General features: G+C 42.7%; 16 non-coding genes across 16 annotated transcripts; all 16 read left to right on the top strand.

The window, feature by feature from the left end:
* The first annotated feature begins 2,669 nt into the window (after positions 1-2,669).
* Trnay-gua lies at positions 2,670-2,755 on the top strand. Its single transcript is given in 2 exon segments — positions 2,670-2,706; positions 2,720-2,755. It is a non-coding gene; the product is annotated as a tRNA-Tyr (tRNA).
* Positions 2,756-4,129: 1,374 nt separating this feature from the next.
* Trnay-gua lies at positions 4,130-4,215 on the top strand. Its single transcript is given in 2 exon segments — positions 4,130-4,166; positions 4,180-4,215. It is a non-coding gene; the product is annotated as a tRNA-Tyr (tRNA).
* A 341-nt stretch (positions 4,216-4,556) lies between these two features.
* Positions 4,557-4,642, top strand: Trnay-gua. Its single transcript is given in 2 exon segments — positions 4,557-4,593; positions 4,607-4,642. It is a non-coding gene; the product is annotated as a tRNA-Tyr (tRNA).
* Positions 4,643-5,742: 1,100 nt separating this feature from the next.
* On the top strand, positions 5,743-5,828 carry Trnay-gua. Its single transcript is given in 2 exon segments — positions 5,743-5,779; positions 5,793-5,828. It is a non-coding gene; the product is annotated as a tRNA-Tyr (tRNA).
* Positions 5,829-5,896: 68 nt separating this feature from the next.
* Trnay-gua lies at positions 5,897-5,982 on the top strand. Its single transcript is given in 2 exon segments — positions 5,897-5,933; positions 5,947-5,982. It is a non-coding gene; the product is annotated as a tRNA-Tyr (tRNA).
* Positions 5,983-6,167: 185 nt separating this feature from the next.
* Trnay-gua lies at positions 6,168-6,253 on the top strand. The gene is given in 2 exon segments: positions 6,168-6,204; positions 6,218-6,253. It is a non-coding gene; the product is annotated as a tRNA-Tyr (tRNA).
* A 1,017-nt stretch (positions 6,254-7,270) lies between these two features.
* Trnay-gua lies at positions 7,271-7,356 on the top strand. The gene is given in 2 exon segments: positions 7,271-7,307; positions 7,321-7,356. It is a non-coding gene; the product is annotated as a tRNA-Tyr (tRNA).
* A 68-nt stretch (positions 7,357-7,424) lies between these two features.
* Trnay-gua lies at positions 7,425-7,510 on the top strand. The gene is given in 2 exon segments: positions 7,425-7,461; positions 7,475-7,510. It is a non-coding gene; the product is annotated as a tRNA-Tyr (tRNA).
* A 1,101-nt stretch (positions 7,511-8,611) lies between these two features.
* Trnay-gua lies at positions 8,612-8,697 on the top strand. Its single transcript is given in 2 exon segments — positions 8,612-8,648; positions 8,662-8,697. It is a non-coding gene; the product is annotated as a tRNA-Tyr (tRNA).
* A 4,636-nt stretch (positions 8,698-13,333) lies between these two features.
* On the top strand, positions 13,334-13,419 carry Trnay-gua. The gene is given in 2 exon segments: positions 13,334-13,370; positions 13,384-13,419. It is a non-coding gene; the product is annotated as a tRNA-Tyr (tRNA).
* Positions 13,420-13,487: 68 nt separating this feature from the next.
* Trnay-gua lies at positions 13,488-13,573 on the top strand. The gene is given in 2 exon segments: positions 13,488-13,524; positions 13,538-13,573. It is a non-coding gene; the product is annotated as a tRNA-Tyr (tRNA).
* A 185-nt stretch (positions 13,574-13,758) lies between these two features.
* Positions 13,759-13,844, top strand: Trnay-gua. Its single transcript is given in 2 exon segments — positions 13,759-13,795; positions 13,809-13,844. It is a non-coding gene; the product is annotated as a tRNA-Tyr (tRNA).
* A 1,017-nt stretch (positions 13,845-14,861) lies between these two features.
* Positions 14,862-14,947, top strand: Trnay-gua. The gene is given in 2 exon segments: positions 14,862-14,898; positions 14,912-14,947. It is a non-coding gene; the product is annotated as a tRNA-Tyr (tRNA).
* A 68-nt stretch (positions 14,948-15,015) lies between these two features.
* Positions 15,016-15,101, top strand: Trnay-gua. The gene is given in 2 exon segments: positions 15,016-15,052; positions 15,066-15,101. It is a non-coding gene; the product is annotated as a tRNA-Tyr (tRNA).
* A 947-nt stretch (positions 15,102-16,048) lies between these two features.
* Trnay-gua lies at positions 16,049-16,134 on the top strand. The gene is given in 2 exon segments: positions 16,049-16,085; positions 16,099-16,134. It is a non-coding gene; the product is annotated as a tRNA-Tyr (tRNA).
* A 68-nt stretch (positions 16,135-16,202) lies between these two features.
* On the top strand, positions 16,203-16,288 carry Trnay-gua. Its single transcript is given in 2 exon segments — positions 16,203-16,239; positions 16,253-16,288. It is a non-coding gene; the product is annotated as a tRNA-Tyr (tRNA).
* The last annotated feature ends 1,866 nt before the right edge of the window (positions 16,289-18,154 follow it).

Raw genomic sequence — 18,154 nt, 5'->3', positions numbered from 1 at the left:
TGGTTTGAATCCGGCTCGAACAATGTTTTTAGGTGCCTTGCTGTTTATTTTGGGCAAGGTTACGTTGATTGTCCTTTCCATGTACATCCATCCTTCGATAGCTCAGTTTTGTAGAGCGGGGGACTGTAGATTTATAATTGTGACCACTAGGTGGCTGGTTCGAATCCTGCTCGAAGAAATTTTTTTAGGTGCACTGCTTTTTTTATTTTGGGTAAGATTACGTTGATTGTCCTTTTAATGTACATACATCCTTCGATAGCTCAGTTGGTAGAGCGGAGGACTGTAGATTTATAATTGGGATCTCTAGGTCGCTGGTTCGAATCCTGCTCGAAGGATTTTTTTACGTGCAATACTGTTTATTTTGGGCAAGTTTACATGATATGTCCTTTCCTTGGAGACTGTAGATTTATAACTGGGATCTCTAGGTCGCTGGTTAAAATCCGGCTTGAAGGATTTTTTATGTGCACTGCTGTTTATTTTGGGCAAGGTTACGTTGATTGTCCTTTCCATGTACATCCATCCTTCGATATCTCAGTTTTGTAGAGCGGGGGACTGTAGATTTATAATTGTGATCCCTAGGTCGCTGGTTCGAATCCGGCTCGAAGTATTTTTTTACGTTCATTGCTGTTTTTTTTTGGGCAAGGTTACGTTGATTGTCCTTTCCATGTACATCCATCCTTCGATAGCACAGTTGGTAGAGCGGAGGACTGTAGATTTATAATTGTGATCCCCAGGTCGCTGGTTCGAATCCGGCTCGAAGGATTTTTTTTATGCTCACTGCTGTTTATTTTGGGCAAGGTTACGTTGATTGTTCATTCCATGTACATCCATCATGCGATAGCTCAGTTGGTAGAGCGGGGGACTGTAGATTTATAATTGTGATCCCTAAATCGCTGGTTCGAATCCGGCTCGAAATTTTTTTTTAGGTGCACTGCTTTTTTATTTTGGCCAAGTTTACGTTGATTGTCCTTTCAATATACATCCATCCTTCGATAGCTCAATCCGTAGAGCGGGGGACTGTAGATTTATAATTGTGATCCCTAGGTCGCTGGTTCGAATCCGGCTCGAAGTATTTTTTTCCGTGCACTGCTGTTTATTATGGGCAAGGTTACATGAAATGTCCTTTCCTTGGAGACTGTAGATTTATGACTGTGATCTCTAGGTCGCTGGTTAAAATCCGGCTTGAAGAATTTTTTATTTGCACTGCTGTTTATTTTGGTCAAGGTTACGTTGATTGTCCTTTCCATGGACATCCATCCTTCGATAGCTCAGTTGGTAGAACGGGGGACTGTAGATTTATAATTGTGATCCCTTGGTCGCTGGTTCGAATCCGGCTCGAAAAACGTTTTTAGGTGCCTTGCTGTTTATTTTGGGCAAGGTTACGTTGATTGTCCTTTCCATGTACATCCATTCTTCGATAGCTCAGTTTTGTAGAGCGGGGGACTGTAGATTTATAATTGTGATCCCTAGGTCGCTGGTTCGAATCTGGCTCGAAGTATTTTTTTACGTTCACTGCTGTTTATTTTGGTCAAGGTTACGTTGATTGCCCTTTCAATGCTCATCCAACCTTCGATAGCTCAGTTTTGTAGAGCTGGGGACTGTAGATTTATAATTGTGATCCCTAGATGCTGGGTCGAATCCGGCTCGAAGAATTTTTTTACGTGAGTTGCTGTTTATTTTGGACAGATTACATAGAATGTCCTTTTCTTGGAGACTGTAGATGTATAACTGTGATCCCTAAATCGTTTGTTCGAATCCTGCTCGAAGAAATTTTTTTAGGTGCACTGCTTTTTTTAATTTGGGTAAGATTACGTTGATTGTCCTTTTAATGTACATCCATCCTTCGATAGCTCAGTTGGTAGAGCGGAGGACTGTAGATTTATAATTGTGATCCCTAGGTCGCTGGTTCGAATCCGCCTCGAAGAATTTTTTACGTTCACTGCTGTTTATTTTTGGCAAGGTTACGTTGATTGTCCTTTTAATGTACATCCATCCTTCGATAGCTCAGTTGGTAGAGCGGGGGACTGTAGATTTATAACTGTGATCCCTAGGTCGCTGGTTCGAATCCGACTCGAAGGATTGTTTTACGTGCACTGCTGTTTATTTTGGGCAACGTTACATGAAATGTCCTTTCCTTGGAGACTGTAGATTTATGACTGGGATCTCTAGGTCGCTGGTTAAAATCCGGCTTGAAGGATTTTTTATGTGCACTGCTGTTTATTTTGGTCAAGGTTACGTTGATTGTCCTTTCCATGGACATCCATCCTTCGATAGCTCAGTTGGTAGAACGGGGGACTGTAGATTTATAATTGTGATCCCTTGGTCTCTGGTTGGAATCCGGCTCGAAGACTTTTTTTAAATGCACTGCTTTTTTATTTTGGGCAAGGTCACGTTGATTGTCCTTTCAATGTACATCCATCCTTCGATAGCTCAGTTGGTAGAGCGGGGGGCTGTAGATTTACAATTGTGATCCCTCATTCGCTGGTTCAAATCAGGCTCAAAGGATGTTTTATACATGCGCTTTACGTTGGGCAATGTTACATGGAATTTCATTTTCTTGGAGACTGATTCTAGGTTGCTGGTTCGAATCCGGCTCGAAGAATTTTTTACGTTTACTGCTGTTTATTTTGCTCAAGGTTACGTTGATTGCCCTTTCAATGCTCATCCATCCTTCGATAGCTCAGTTGGTAGAGCGGTGGACTGTAGATTTATAATTGTGATCCCTAGGTCGCTGGTTCGAATCCGGCTCGAAGGATTTTTTTACGTGCACTGCTGTTTATTTTGGGCAAGGTTACATGAAATGTCCTTTACTTGGAGACTGTAGATTTATGACTGGGATCTCTATCTCGCTGGTTAAAATCCGGCTTGAAGGATTTTTTATGTGCACTGCTGTTTATTTTGGTCAAGGTTACGTTGATTGTCCTTTCCATGGACATCCATCCTTCGATAGCTCAGTTGGTAGAACGGGGGACTGTAGATTTATAATTGTGATCCCTTGGTCGCTGGTTCGAATCCGTCTCCAAGGATTTTGTTACATGCACTGCTGTTTATTTTAGGGAAGGTTACATGGAATGTCCTTTCCTTGGAGACTATAGATTTATTTTGGGCAAGGTTACGTTGATTGTCCTTTCAATGCATATCCATCCTTCGATAGCCCAGTTGGTAGAGCGGGGGGCTGTAGATTTATAATTGTGATCCGAAGTTTGCTGGTTTGAATCCGGCTCGAAGGATGTTTTACGTTCACTGCTGTTTATTTTGGGCAAGGTTACGTTGATTGTCCTTTCCATGTACATCCATCCTTCGATAGCTCAATTGGTAGAGCGGGGGACTGTAGATTTATAATTGTGATCCCTAGGTCGCTGGTTCGAATCCGGCTCGAAGTATTTTTTTACGTGCACTGCTGTTTATTATGGGCAAGGTTACATGGAATGTCCTTTCCTTGGATACTGTAGATATATAATTGTGATCCGAAGGTTGCTGGTTTGAATCCTGCTCGAACAATGTTTTTAGGTGCCTTGCTGTTTATTTTGGGCAAGGTTACGTTGATTGTCCTTTCCATGTACATCCATCCTTCGATAGCTCAGTTTTGTAGAGCGGGGGACTGTAGATTTATAATTGTGATCCCTAGGTCGCTGGTTCGAATCCGGCTCGAAGTATTTTTTTACGTTCACTGCTGTTTATTTTGGTCAAGGTTACGTAGATTGCCCTTTCAATGCTCATCCAACCTTCGATAGCTCAGTTTTGTAGAGCGGGGGACTGTAGATTTATAATTGTGATCCCTAGGTCGCTGGTTCGAATCTGGCTCGAAGTATTTTTTTACGTTCACTGCTGTTTATTTTGGTCAAGGTTACGTTGATTGCCCTTTCAATGCTCATCCAACCTTCGATAGCTCAGTTGGTAGAGCGGGGGGCTGTAGATTTACAATTGTGATCCCTCGTTCGCTGGTTCGAATCCGGCTCAAAGGATGTTTTATACATGCGCTTTACGTTGGGCAATGTTACATGGAATTTCATTTTCTTGGAGACTGATCCTAGGTTGCTGGTTCGAATCCGGCTCGAATAATTTTTTACGTTCACTGCTGTTTACTTTGGTCAAGGTTACGTTGATTGCCCTTTCAATGCTCATCCATCCTTCGATAGCTCAGTTGGTAGAGCGGGGGACTGTAGATTTATAACTGTAATCTCTAGGTCGCTGGTTCGAATCCGGCTCGAAGGATTGTTTTACGTGCACTGCTGTTTATTTTGGGCAAGGTTACATGAAATGTCCTTTCCTTGGAGACTGTAGATTTATAATTCTGATCCCCAGGCCGCTAGTTCGAATACGGCTCGAAGGATTTTTTTATGTTCACTGCTGTTTATTTTGGGCAAGATTACGTTGATTGTTCCTTCAATGTACATCCATCATGCGATAGCTCAGTTGGTATAGCGGGGGACTGTAGATTTATAATTGTGATCCCTAAATCGCTGGTCCGAATCCGGCTCGAAATTTTTTTTTAGGTGCACTGCTTTTTTATTTTGGCCAAGTTTACGTTGATCGTCCTTTCAAAATACATCCATCCTTCGATAGCTCAATTGGTAGAGCGGGGGACTGTAGATTTATAATTGTGATCCCTAGGTCGCTGGTTCGAATCCGGCTCGAAGGATTTTTTTAAGTGCACTGCTGTTTATTTTGGGCAAGGTTACATGAAATGTCCTTTACTTGGAGACTGTAGATTTATGACTGTGATCTCTATCTCGCTGGTTAAAATCCGGCTTGAAGGATTTTTTATGTGCACTGCTGTTTATTTTGGTCAAGGTTACGTTGATTGTCCTTTCCATGGACATCCATCCTTCGATAGCTCAGTTGGTAGAACGGGGGACTGTAGATTTATAATTGTGATCTCTTGGTCGCTGGTTCGAATCCGTCTCCAAGGATTTTGTTACGTGCACTGCTGTTTATTTTAGGGAAGGTTACATGGAATGTCCTTTCCTTGGAGACTATAGATTTATTTTGGGCAAGGTTACGTTGATTGTCCTTTCAATGCATATCCATCCTTCGATAGCCCAGTTGGTAGAGCGGGGGGCTGTAGATTTATAATTGTGATCCGAAGTTTGCTGGTTTGAATCCGGCTCGAAGGATGTTTTACGTTCACTGCTGTTTTTTTTGGGCAAGGTTACGTTGATTGTCCTTTCCATGTACATCCATCCTTCGATAGCTCAATTGGTAGAGCGGGGGACTGTAGATTTATAATTGTGATCCCTAGGTCGCTGGTTCGAATCCGGCTCGAAGTATTTTTTTACGTGCACTGCTGTTTATTTTGGTCAAGGTTTTGTCGATTGTCCTTTCCATTTACATCCATCATGCGATAGCTCAGTTGATAGAGCGGTTGACTGTAGATTTATAATTGTGATCCCTTGGTCGCTGGTTCGAATCCGGCTCGAAGACTTTTTTTAAATGCACTGCTTTTTTATTTTGGGCAAGGTCACGTTGATTGTCCTTTCAATGTACATCCATCCTTCGAAAGCTCAGTTGGTAGAGCGGGGGCTGTAGATTTACAATTGTGATCCCTCATTCGCTGGTTCGAATCCGGCTCAAAGGATGTTTTATACATGCGCTTTACGTTGGACAATGTTACATGGAATTTCATTTTCTTGGAGACTGATCCTAGGTTGCTGGTTCGAATCCGGCTCGAAGAATTTTTTACGTTTACTGCTGTTTATTTTGGTCAAGGTTACGTTGATTGCCCTTTCAATGCTCATCCATCCTTCGATAGCTCAGTTGGTAGAGCGGGGGACTGTAGATTTATAATTGTGATCCCTAGGTCGCTGGTTCGAATCCGGCTCGAAGGATTTTTTTACGTTCACTGCTGTTTATTTTGGGCAAGGTTACGTTGATTGTCCTTTCAATGTACATCCATCCTTCGATAGCTCAGTTGGTAGAGCGGGGGACTGTAGATTTATAACTGTGATCCCTAGGTCGCTGGTTTGAATCCGGCTCGAAGGATTGTTTTACGTGCACTGCTGTTTATTTTGGGCAAGGTTACATGAAATGTCCTTTCCTTGGAGACTGTAGATTTATGACTGTGATCTCTAGGTCGCTGGTTAAAATCCGGCTTGAAGGAGTTTTTATGTGCACTGCTGTTTATTTTGGTCAAGGTTACGTTGATTGCCCTTTCAATGCTCATCCATCCTTCGATAGCTCAGTTGGTAGAGCGGGGGACTGTAGATTTATAACTGTAATCCCTAGGTCGCTGGTTCGAATCCGGCTCGAAGGATTGTTTTACGTGCACTGCTGTTTATTTTGGGCAAGGTTACATGAAATGTCCTTTCCTTGGAGACTGTAGATTTATAATTGTGATCCCCAGGCCGCTGGTTCGAATACGGCTCGAGGGATTTTTTTATGTTCACTGCTGTTTATTTTGGGCAAGGTTACGTTGATTGTTCCTTCAATGTACATCCATCATGCGATAGCTCAGTTGGTATAGCGGGGGACTGTAGATTTATAATTGTGATCCCTAAATCGCTGGTCCGAATCCGGCTCGAAATTTTTTTTTAGGTGCACTGCTTTTTTATTTTGGCCAAGTTTACGTTGATCGTCCTTTCAATATACATCCATCCTTCGATAGCTCAATTGGTAGAGCGGGGGACTGTAGATTTATAATTGTGTTCCCTAGGTCGCTGGTTCGAATCCGGCTCGAAGTATTTTTTTACGTGCACTGCTGTTTATTATGGGCAAGGTTACATGAAATGTCCTTTCCTTGGAGTCTGTAGATTTATGACTGTGATCTCTAGGTCGCTGGTTAAAATCCGGCTTGAAGGATTTTTTATGTGCACTGATGTTTATTTTGGTCAAGGTTACGTTGATTGTCCTTTCCATGGACATCCATCCTTCGATAGCTCAGTTGGTAGAACGGGGGACTGTAGATTTATAATTGTGATCCCTTGGTCGCTGGTTCGAATCCGGCTCGAAGACTTTTTTTAAATGCACTGCTTTTTTATTTTGGGCAAGGTCACGTTGATTGTCCTTTCAATGTACATCCATCCTTCGAAAGCTCAGTTGGTAGAGCGGGAGGCTGTAGATTTACAATTGTGATCCCTCATTCGCTGGTTCGAATCCGGCTCAAAGGATGTTTTATACATGCGCTTTACGTTGGACAATGTTACATGGAATTTCATTTTCTTGGAGACTGATCCTAGGTTGCTGGTTCGAATCCGGCTCGAAGAATTTTTTACGTTTACTGCTGTTTATTTTGGTCAAGGTTACGTTGATTGCCCTTTCAATGCTCATCCATCCTTCGATAGCTCAGTTGGTAGAGCGGGGGACTGTAGATTTATAATTGTGATCCCTAGGTCGCTGGTTCGAATCCGGCTCGAAGGATTTTTTTACGTTCACTGCTGTTTATTTTGGGCAAGGTTACGTTGATTGTCCTTTCAATGTACATCCATCCTTCGATAGCTCAGTTGGTAGAGCGGGGGACTGTAGATTTATAACTGTGATCCCTAGGTCGCTGGTTTGAATCCGGCTCGAAGGATTGTTTTACGTGCACTGCTGTTTATTTTGGGCAAGGTTACATGAAATGTCCTTTCCTTGGAGACTGTAGATTTATGACTGTGATCTCTAGGTCGCTGGTTAAAATCCGGCTTGAAGGAGTTTTTATGTGCACTGCTGTTTATTTTGGTCAAGGTTACGTTGATTGTCCTTTCCATGGACATCCATCCTTCGATAGCTCAGTTGGTAGAACGGGGGACTCTAGATTTATAATTGTGATCCCTTGGTCGCTGGTTCGAATCCGTCTCCAAGGATTTTGTTACGTGCACTGCTGTTTATTTTAGGGAAGGTTACATGGAATGTCCTTTCCTTGGAGACTATAGATTTATTTTGGGCAAGGTTACGTTGATTGTCCTTTCAATGCATATCCATCCTTCGATAGCCCAGTTGGTAGAGCGGGGGGCTGTAGATTTATAATTGTGATCTCTAGGTCGCTATTTAAAATCCGGCTTGAAGGATTTTTTATGTGCACTTCTGTTTATTTTGGTCAAGGTTACGTTGATTGTCCTTTCCATGGACATCCATCCTTCGATAGCTCAGTTGGTAGAACGGGGGACTGTAGATTTATAATTGTGATCCCTTGGTCGCTGGTTCGAATCCGGCTCGAAGACTTTTTTTAAATGCACTGCTTTTTTATTTTGGGCAAGGTCACGTTGGTTGTCCTTTTAATGTACATCCATCCTTCGATAGCTCAGTTGGTAGAGCGGGGGGCTGTAGATTTACAATTGTGATCCCTCATTCGCTGGTTCGAATCCGGCTCAAAGGATGTTTTATACATGCGCTTTACGTTGGGCAATGTTACATGGAATTTCATTTTCTTGGAGACTGATCCTAGGTTGCTGGTTCGAATCCGGCTCGAAGAATTTTTTACGTTTACTGCTGTTTATTTTGGTCAAGGTTACGTTGATTGCCCTTTCAATGCTCATCCATCCTTCGATAGCTCAGTTGGTAGAGCGGGGGACTGTAGATTTATAATTGTGATCCCTAGGTCGCTGGTTCGAATTTGGCTCGAAGGATTGTTTTACGTGCACTGCTGTTTATTTTGGGCAAGGTTACGTTGATTGTCCTTTCAATGTACATCCATCCTTCGATAGCTCAGTTGGTAGAGCGGGGGACTGTAGATTTATAACTGTGATCCCTAGGTCGCTGGTTCGAATCCGGCTCGAAGGATTGTTTTACGTGCACTGCTGTTTATTTTGGGCAAGGTTACATGAAATGTCCTTTCCTTGGAGACTGTAGATTTATGACTGTGATCTCTAGGTCGCTGGTTAAAATCCGGCTTGAAGGAGATTTTATGTGCACTGCTGTTTATTTTGGTCAAGGTTACGTTGATTGTCCTTTCCATGGACATCCATCCTTCGATAGCTCAGTTGGTAGAACGGGGGACTGTAGATTTATAGTTGTGATCCCTTGGTCGCTGGTTCGAATCCGTCTCCAAGGATTTTGTTACGTGCACTGCTGTTTATTTTAGGGAAGGTAACATGGAATGTCTTTTCCTTGGAGACTATAGATTTATTTTGGGCAAGGTTACGTTGATTGTCCTTTCAATGCATATCCATCCTTCGATAGCCCAGTTGGTAGAGCGGGGGGCTGTAGATTTATAATTGTGATCCGAAGTTTGCTCGTTTGAATCCGGCTCGAAAAATGTTTTTAGGTGCCTTGCTGTTTATTTTGGGCAAGGTTACGTTTAATGTCCTTTCCATGTACATCCATCCTTCGATAGCTCAGTTTTGTAGAGCGGGGGGCTGTAGATTTATAATTGTGATCCCTAGGTCGCTGGTTCGAATCCGGCTCGAAGGATGTTTTACGTTCACTACTGTTTATTTTGGGCAAGGTTACGTTGATTGTCCTTTCCATGTACATCCATCCTTCGATAGCTCAATTGGTAGAGAGGGGGACTGTAGATTTATAATTGTGATCCCTAGGTCGCTGGTTCGAATCCGGCTCGAAGTATTTTTTTACGTGCACTTCTGTTTATTATGGGCAAGGTTACATGGAATGTCCTTTCATTGGAGACTGTAGATATATAATTGTGATCCGAAGGTTGCTGGTTTGAATACGGCTCGAAGCATTTTTATTACGTTCACTGCTATTTATTTTAGTCAAGGTTTTGTCGATTGTCCTTTCAATGTACATCCATCCTTCGATAGCTCAGTTGGTAGAGCGGGGGGCTGTAGATTTACAATTGTGATCCCTCATTCGCTGGTTCGAATCCGGCTCAAAGGATGTTTTATACATGCGCTTTACGTCGGGCAATGTTACATGGAATTTCATTTTCTTGGAGACTGATCCTAGGTTGCTGGTTCGAATCCGGCTCGAATAATTTTTTACGTTCACTGCTGTTTACTTTGGTCAAGGTTACGTTGATTGCCCTTTCAATGCTCATCCATCCTTCGATAGCTCAGTTGGTAGAGCGGGGGACTGTAGATTTATAACTGTGATCCCTAGGTCGCTGGTTCGAATCCGGCTCAAAGTATTGTTTTACGTGCACTGCTGTTTATTTTGGGCAAGGTTACATGAAATGTCCTTTCCTTGGAGACTGTAGATTTATGACTGGGATCTCTAGGTCGCTGGTTAAAATCCGGCTTGAAGGATTTTTTATGTGCACTGCTGTTTATTTTGGGCAAGGTTACGTTGATTGTCCTTTCCATGTACATCCATCCTTCGATAGCTCAGTTTTGTAGAGCGGGGGACTGTTGATTTATAATTGTGATCCCTAGGTGGCTGGTTCGAATCCGGCTCGAAGTATTTTTTTACGTTCACTGCTGTTTATTTTGGGCAAGGTTACGTTGATTGTCCTTTCCATGTACATCCATCCTTCGATAGCTCAGTTGGTGGAGCGGGGGACTGTAGATTTATAACTGTGATCCCTATGTCGCTGGTTCGAATACGGCTCGAAGGATTCTTTTACGTGCACTGCTGCTTATTTTGGGCAAGGTTACATGAAATGTCCTTTCCTTGGAGACTGTAGATTTATAATTCTGATCCCCAGGCCGCTAGTTCGAATACGGCTCGAAGGATTTTTTTATGTTCACTGCTGTTTATTTTGGGCAAGATTACGTTGATTGTTCCTTCAATGTACATCCATCATGCGATAGCTCAGTTGGTATAGCGGGGGACTGTAGATTTATAATTGTGATCCCTAAATCGCTGGTCCGAATCCGGCTCGAAATTTTTTTTTAGGTGCACTGCTTTTTTATTTTGGCCAAGTTTACGTTGATCGTCCTTTCAATATACATCCATCCTTCGATAGCTCAATTGGTAGAGCGGGGGACTGTAGATTTATAATTGTGATCCCTAGGTCGCTGGTTCGAATCCGGCTCAAAGTATTGTTTTACGTGCACTGCTGTTTATTTTGGGCAAGGTTACATGAAATGTCCTTTACTTGGAGACTGTAGATTTATGACTGTGATCTCTATCTCGCTGGTTAAAATCCGGCTTGAAGGATTTTTTATGTGCACTGCTGTTTATTTTGGTCAAGGTTACGTTGATTGTCCTTTCCATGGACATCCATCCTTCGATAGCTCAGTTGGTAGAACGGGGGACTGTAGATTTATAATTGTGATCTCTTGGTCGCTGGTTCGAATCCGTCTCCAAGGATTTTGTTACGTGCACTGCTGTTTATTTTAGGGAAGGTTACATGGAATGTCCTTTCCTTGGAGACTATAGATTTATTTTGGGCAAGGTTACGTTGATTGTCCTTTCAATGCATATCCATCCTTCGATAGCCCAGTTGGTAGAGCGGGGGGCTGTAGATTTATAATTGTGATCCGAAGTTTGCTGGTTTGAATCCGGCTCGAAGGATGTTTTACGTTCACTGCTGTTTATTTTGGGCAAGGTTACGTTGATTGTCCTTTCCATGTACATCCATCCTTCGATAGCTCAATTGGTAGAGCGGGGGACTGTAGATTTATAATTGTGATCCCTAGGTCGCTGGTTCGAATCCGGCTCGAAGTATTTTTTTACGTGCACTGCTGTTTATTATGGGCAAGGTTACATGGAATGTCCTTTCCTTGGATACTGTAGATATATAATTGTGATCCGAAGGTTGCTGGTTTGAATCCTGCTCGAACAATGTTTTTAGGTGCCTTGCTGTTTATTTTGGGCAAGGTTACGTTGATTGTCCTTTCCATGTACATCCATCCTTCGATAGCTCAGTTTTGTAGAGCGGGGGACTGTAGATTTATAATTGTGATCCCTAGGTCGCTGGTTCGAATCCGGCTCGAAGTATTTTTTTACGTTCACTGCTGTTTATTTTGGTCAAGGTTACGTTGATTGCCCTTTCAATGCTCATCCAACCTTCGATAGCTCAGTTTTGTAGAGCGGGGGACTGTAGATTTATAATTGTTATCCCTAGGTCGCTGGTTCGAATCTGGCTCGAAGTATTTTTTTACGTTCACTGCTGTTTATTTTGGTCAAGGTTACGTTGATTGCCCTTTCAATGCTCATCCAACCTTCGATAGCTCAGTTGGTAGAGCGGGGGGCTGTAGATTTACAATTGTGATCCCTCGTTCGCTGGTTCGAATCCGGCTCAAAGGATGTTTTATACATGCGCTTTACGTTGGGCAATGTTACATGGAATTTCATTTTCTTGGAGACTGATCCTAGGTTGCTGGTTCGAATCCGGCTCGAATAATTTTTTACGTTCACTGCTGTTTACTTTGGTCAAGGTTACGTTGATTGCCCTTTCAATGCTCATCCATCCTTCGATAGCTCAGTTGGTAGAGCGGGGAACTGTAGATTTATAACTGTAATCCCTAGGTCGCTGGTTCGAATCCGGCTCGAAGGATTGTTTTACGTGCACTGCTGTTTATTTTGGGCAAGGTTACATGAAATGTCCTTTCCTTGGAGACTGTAGATTTATAATTGTGATCCCCAGGCCGCTGGTTCGAATACGGCTCGAAGGATTTTTTTATGTTCACTGCTGTTTATTTTGGGCAAGGTTACGTTGATTGTTCCTTCAATGTACATCCATCATGCGATAGCTCAGTTGGTATAGCGGGGGACTGTAGATTTATAATTGTGATCCCTAAATCGCTGGTCCGAATCCGGCTCGAAATTTTTTTTTAGGTGCACTGCTTTTTTATTTTGGCCAAGTTTACGTTGATCGTCCTTTCAATATACATCCATCCTTCGATAGCTCAATTGGTAGAGCGGGGGACTGTAGATTTATAATTGTGTTCCCTAGGTCGCTGGTTCGAATCCGGCTCGAAGTATTTTTTTACGTGCACTGCTGTTTATTATGGGCAAGGTTACATGAAATGTCCTTTCCTTGGAGTCTGTAGATTTATGACTGTGATCTCTAGGTCGCTGGTTAAAATCCGGCTTGAAGGATTTTTTATGTGCACTGATGTTTATTTTGGTCAAGGTTACGTTGATTGTCCTTTCCATGGACATCCATCCTTCGATAGCTCAGTTGGTAGAACGGGGGACTGTAGATTTATAATTGTGATCCCTTGGTCGCTGGTTCGAATCCGGCTCGAGGACTTTTTTTAAATGCACTGCTTTTTTATTTTGGGCAAGGTCACGTTGATTGTCCTTTCAATGTACATCCATCCTTCGAAAGCTCAGTTGGTAGAGCGGGGGGCTGTAGATTTACAATTGTGATCCCTCATTCGCTGGTTCGAATCCGGCTCAAAGGATGTTTTATACATGCGCTTTACGTTGGACAATGTTACATGGAATTTCATTTTCTTGGAGACTGATCCTAGGTTGCTGGTTCGAATCCGGCTCGAAGAATTTTTTACGTTTACTGCTGTTTATTTTGGTCAAGGTTACGTTGATTGCCCTTTCAATGCTCATCCATCCTTCGATAGCTCAGTTGGTAGAGCGGGGGACTGTAGATTTATAATTGTGATCCCTAGGTCGCTGGTTCGAATCCGGCTCGAAGGATTTTTTTACGTTCACTGCTGTTTATTTTGGGCAAGGTTACGTTGATTGTCCTTTCAATGTACATCCATCCTTCGATAGCTCAGTTGGTAGAGCGGGGGACTGTAGATTTATAACTGTGATCCCTAGGTCGCTGGTTTGAATCCGGCTCGAAGGATTGTTTTACGTGCACTGCTGTTTATTTTGGGCAAGGTTACATGAAATGTCCTTTCCTTGGAGACTGTAGATTTATGACTGTGATCTCTAGGTCGCTGGTTAAAATCCGGCTTGAAGGAGTTTTTATGTGCACTGCTGTTTATTTTGGTCAAGGTTACGTTGATTGCCCTTTCAATGCTCATCCATCCTTCGATAGCTCAGTTGGTAGAGCGGGGGACTGTAGATTTATAACTGTAATCCCTAGGTCGCTGGTTCGAATCCGGCTCGAAGGATTGTTTTACGTGCACTGCTGTTTATTTTGGGCAAGGTTACATGAAATGTCCTTTCCTTGGAGACTGTAGATTTATAATTGTGATCCCCAGGCCGCTGGTTCGAATACGGCTCGAAGGATTTTTTTATGTTCACTGCTGTTTATTTTGGGCAAGGTTACGTTGATTGTTCCTTCAATGTACATCCATCATGCGATAGCTCAGTTGGTATAGCGGGGGACTGTAGATTTATAATTGTGATCCCTAAATCGCTGGTCCGAATCCGGCTCGAAATTTTTTTTTAGGTGCACTGCTTTTTTATTTTGGCCAAGTTTACGTTGATCGTCCTTTCAATATACATCCATCCTTCGATAGCTCAATTGGTAGAGCGGGGGACTGTAGATTTATAATTGTGTTCCCTAGGTCGCTGGTTCGAATCCGGCTCGAAGTATTTTTTTACGTGCACTGCTGTTTATTATGGGCAAGGTTACATGAAATGTCCTTTCCTTGGAGTCTGTAGATTTATGACTGTGATCTCTAGGTCGCTGGTTAAAATCCGGCTTGAAGGATTTTTTATGTGCACTGATGTTTATTTTGGTCAAGGTTACGTTGATTGTCCTTTCCATGGACATCCATCCTTCGATAGCTCAGTTGGTAGAACGGGGGACTGTAGATTTATAATTGTGATCCCTTGGTCGCTGGTTCGAATCCGGCTCGAAGACTTTTTTTAAATGCACTGCTTTTTTATTTTGGGCAAGGTCACGTTGATTGTCCTTTCAATGTACATCCATCCTTCGAAAGCTCAGTTGGTAGAGCGGGAGGCTGTAGATTTACAATTGTGATCCCTCATTCGCTGGTTCGAATCCGGCTCAAAGGATGTTTTATACATGCGCTTTACGTTGAACAATGTTACATGGAATTTCATTTTCTTGGAGACTGATCCTAGGTTGCTGGTTCGAATCCGGCTCGAAGAATTTTTTACGTTTACTGCTGTTTATTTTGGTCAAGGTTACGTTGATTGCCCTTTCAATGCTCATCCATCCTTCGATAGCTCAGTTGGTAGAGCGGGGGACTGTAGATTTATAATTGTGATCCCTAGGTCGCTGGTTCGAATCCGGCTCGAAGGATTTTTTTACGTTCACTGCTGTTTATTTTGGGCAAGGTTACGTTGATTGTCCTTTCAATGTACATCCATCCTTCGATAGCTCAGTTGGTAGAGCGGGGGACTGTAGATTTATAACTGTGATCCCTAGGTCGCTGGTTTGAATCCGGCTCGAAGGATTGTTTTACGTGCACTGCTGTTTATTTTGGGCAAGGTTACATGAAATGTCCTTTCCTTGGAGACTGTAGATTTATGACTGTGATCTCTAGGTCGCTGGTTAAAATCCGGCTTGAAGGAGTTTTTATGTGCACTGCTGTTTATTTTGGTCAAGGTTACGTTGATTGTCCTTTCCATGGACATCCATCCTTCGATAGCTCAGTTGGTAGAACGGGGGACTCTAGATTTATAATTGTGATCCCTTGGTCGCTGGTTCGAATCCGTCTCCAAGGATTTTGTTACGTGCACTGCTGTTTATTTTAGGGAAGGTTACATGGAATGTCCTTTCCTTGGAGACTATAGATTTATTTTGGGCAAGGTTACGTTGATTGTCCTTTCAATGCATATCCATCCTTTGATAGCCCAGTTGGTAGAGCGGGGGGCTGTAGATTTATAATTGTGATCTCTAGGTCGCTATTTAAAATCCGGCTTGAAGGATTTTTTATGTGCACTTCTGTTTATTTTGGTCAAGGTTACGTTGATTGTCCTTTCCATGGACATCCATCCTTCGATAGCTCAGTTGGTAGAACGGGGGACTGTAGATTTATAATTGTGATCCCTTGGTCGCTGGTTCGAATCCGGCTCGAAGACTTTTTTTAAATGCACTGCTTTTTTATTTTGGGCAAGGTCACGTTGGTTGTCCTTTTAATGTACATCCATCCTTCGATAGCTCAGTTGGTAGAGCGGGGGGCTGTAGATTTACAATTGTGATCCCTCATTCGCTGGTTCGAATCCGGCTCAAAGGATGTTTTATACATGCGCTTTACGTTGGGCAATGTTACATGGAATTTCATTTTCTTGGAGACTGATCCTAGGTTGCTGGTTCGAATCCGGCTCGAAGAATTTTTTACGTTTACTGCTGTTTATTTTGGTCAAGGTTACGTTGATTGCCCTTTCAATGCTCATCCATCCTTCGATAGCTCAGTTGGTAGAGCGGGGGACTGTAGATTTATAATTGTGATCCCTAGGTCGCTGGTTCGAATCCGGCTCGAAGGATTGTTTTACGTGCACTGCTGTTTATTTTGGGCAAGGTTACGTTGATTGTCCTTTCAATGTACATCCATCCTTCGATAGCTCAGTTGGTAGAGCGGGGGACTGTAGATTTATAACTGTGATCCCTAGGTCGCTGGTTCGAATCCGGCTCGAAGGATTGTTTTACGTGCACTGCTGTTTATTTTGGGCAAGGTTACATGAAATGTCCTTTCCTTGGAGACTGTAGATTTATGACTGTGATCTCTAGGTCGCTGGTTAAAATCCGGCTTGAAGGAGATTTTATGTGCACTGCTGTTTATTTTGGTCAAGGTTACGTTGATTGTCCTTTCCATGGACATCCATCCTTCGATAGCTCAGTTGGTAGAACGGGGGACTGTAGATTTATAGTTGTGATCCCTTGGTCGCTGGTTCGAATCCGTCTCCAAGGATTTTGTTACGTGCACTGCTGTTTATTTTAGGGAAGGTAACATGGAATGTCTTTTCCTTGGAGACTATAGATTTATTTTGGGCAAGGTTACGTTGATTGTCCTTTCAATGCATATCCATCCTTCGATAGCCCAGTTGGTAGAGCGGGGGGCTGTAGATTTATAATTGTGATCCGAAGTTTGCTCGTTTGAATCCGGCTCGAAAAATGTTTTTAGGTGCCTTGCTGTTTATTTTGGGCAAGGTTACGTTTAATGTCCTTTCCATGTACATCCATCCTTCGATAGCTCAGTTTTGTAGAGCGGGGGGCTGTAGATTTATAATTGTGATCCCTAGGTCGCTGGTTCGAATCCGGCTCGAAGGATGTTTTACGTTCACTACTGTTTATTTTGGGCAAGGTTACGTTGATTGTCCTTTCCATGTACATCCATCCTTCGATAGCTCAATTGGTAGAGCGGGGGACTGTAGATTTATAATTGTGATCCCTAGGTCGCTGGTTCGAATCCGGCTCGAAGTATTTTTTTACGTGCACTTCTGTTTATTATGGGCAAGGTTACATGGAATGTCCTTTCATTGGAGACTGTAGATATATAATTGTGATCCGAAGGTTGCTGGTTTGAATACGGCTCGAAGCATTTTTATTACGTTCACTGCTATTTATTTTAGTCAAGGTTTTGTCGATTGTCCTTTCAATGTACATCCATCCTTCGATAGCTCAGTTGGTAGAGCGGGGGGCTGTAGATTTACAATTGTGATCCCTCATTCGCTGGTTCGAATCCGGCTCAAAGGATGTTTTATACATGCGCTTTACGTCGGGCAATGTTACATGGAATTTCATTTTCTTGGAGACTGATCCTAGGTTGCTGGTTCGAATCCGGCTCGAATAATTTTTTACGTTCACTGCTGTTTACTTTGGTCAAGGTTACGTTGATTGCCCTTTCAATGCTCATCCATCCTTCGATAGCTCAGTTGGTAGAGCGGGGGACTGTAGATTTATAACTGTGATCCCTAGGTCGCTGGTTCGAATCCGGCTCAAAGTATTGTTTTACGTGCACTGCTGTTTATTTTGGGCAAGGTTACATGAAATGTCCTTTCCTTGGAGACTGTAGATTTATGACTGGGATCTCTAGGTCGCTGGTTAAAATCCGGCTTGAAGGATTTTTTATGTGCACTGCTGTTTATTTTGGGCAAGGTTACGTTGATTGTCCTTTCCATGTACATCCATCCTTCGATAGCTCAATTGGTAGAGCGGGGGACTGTAGATTTATAATTGTGATCCCTAGGTCGCTGGTTCGAATCCGGCTCGAAGAATTTTTTTAAATGCACTGCTTTTTTATTTTGGGCAAGGTCACGTTGATTGTCTTTTCAATGTACATCCATCCTTCGATAGCTCAGTTGGTAGAGCGGGGGGCTGTAGATTTACAATTGTGATCCCTCATTCGCTGGTTCGAATCCGGCTCAAAGGATGTTTTATACATGCGCTTTACGTCGGGCAATGTTACATGGAATTTCATTTTCTTGGAGACTGATCCTAGGTTGCTGGTTCAAATCCGGCTCGAATAATTTTTTACGTTCACTGCTGTTTATTTTGGTCAAGGTT

This window comes from Nematostella vectensis, chromosome 3 (assembly GCF_932526225.1).
Source record: "Nematostella vectensis chromosome 3, jaNemVect1.1, whole genome shotgun sequence".
NCBI classification, from domain to species: domain Eukaryota; kingdom Metazoa; phylum Cnidaria; class Anthozoa; order Actiniaria; family Edwardsiidae; genus Nematostella; species Nematostella vectensis.
Note: the sequence above shows the minus strand (reverse complement) of the source record. Positions and strands in the feature narration are given on the sequence as shown.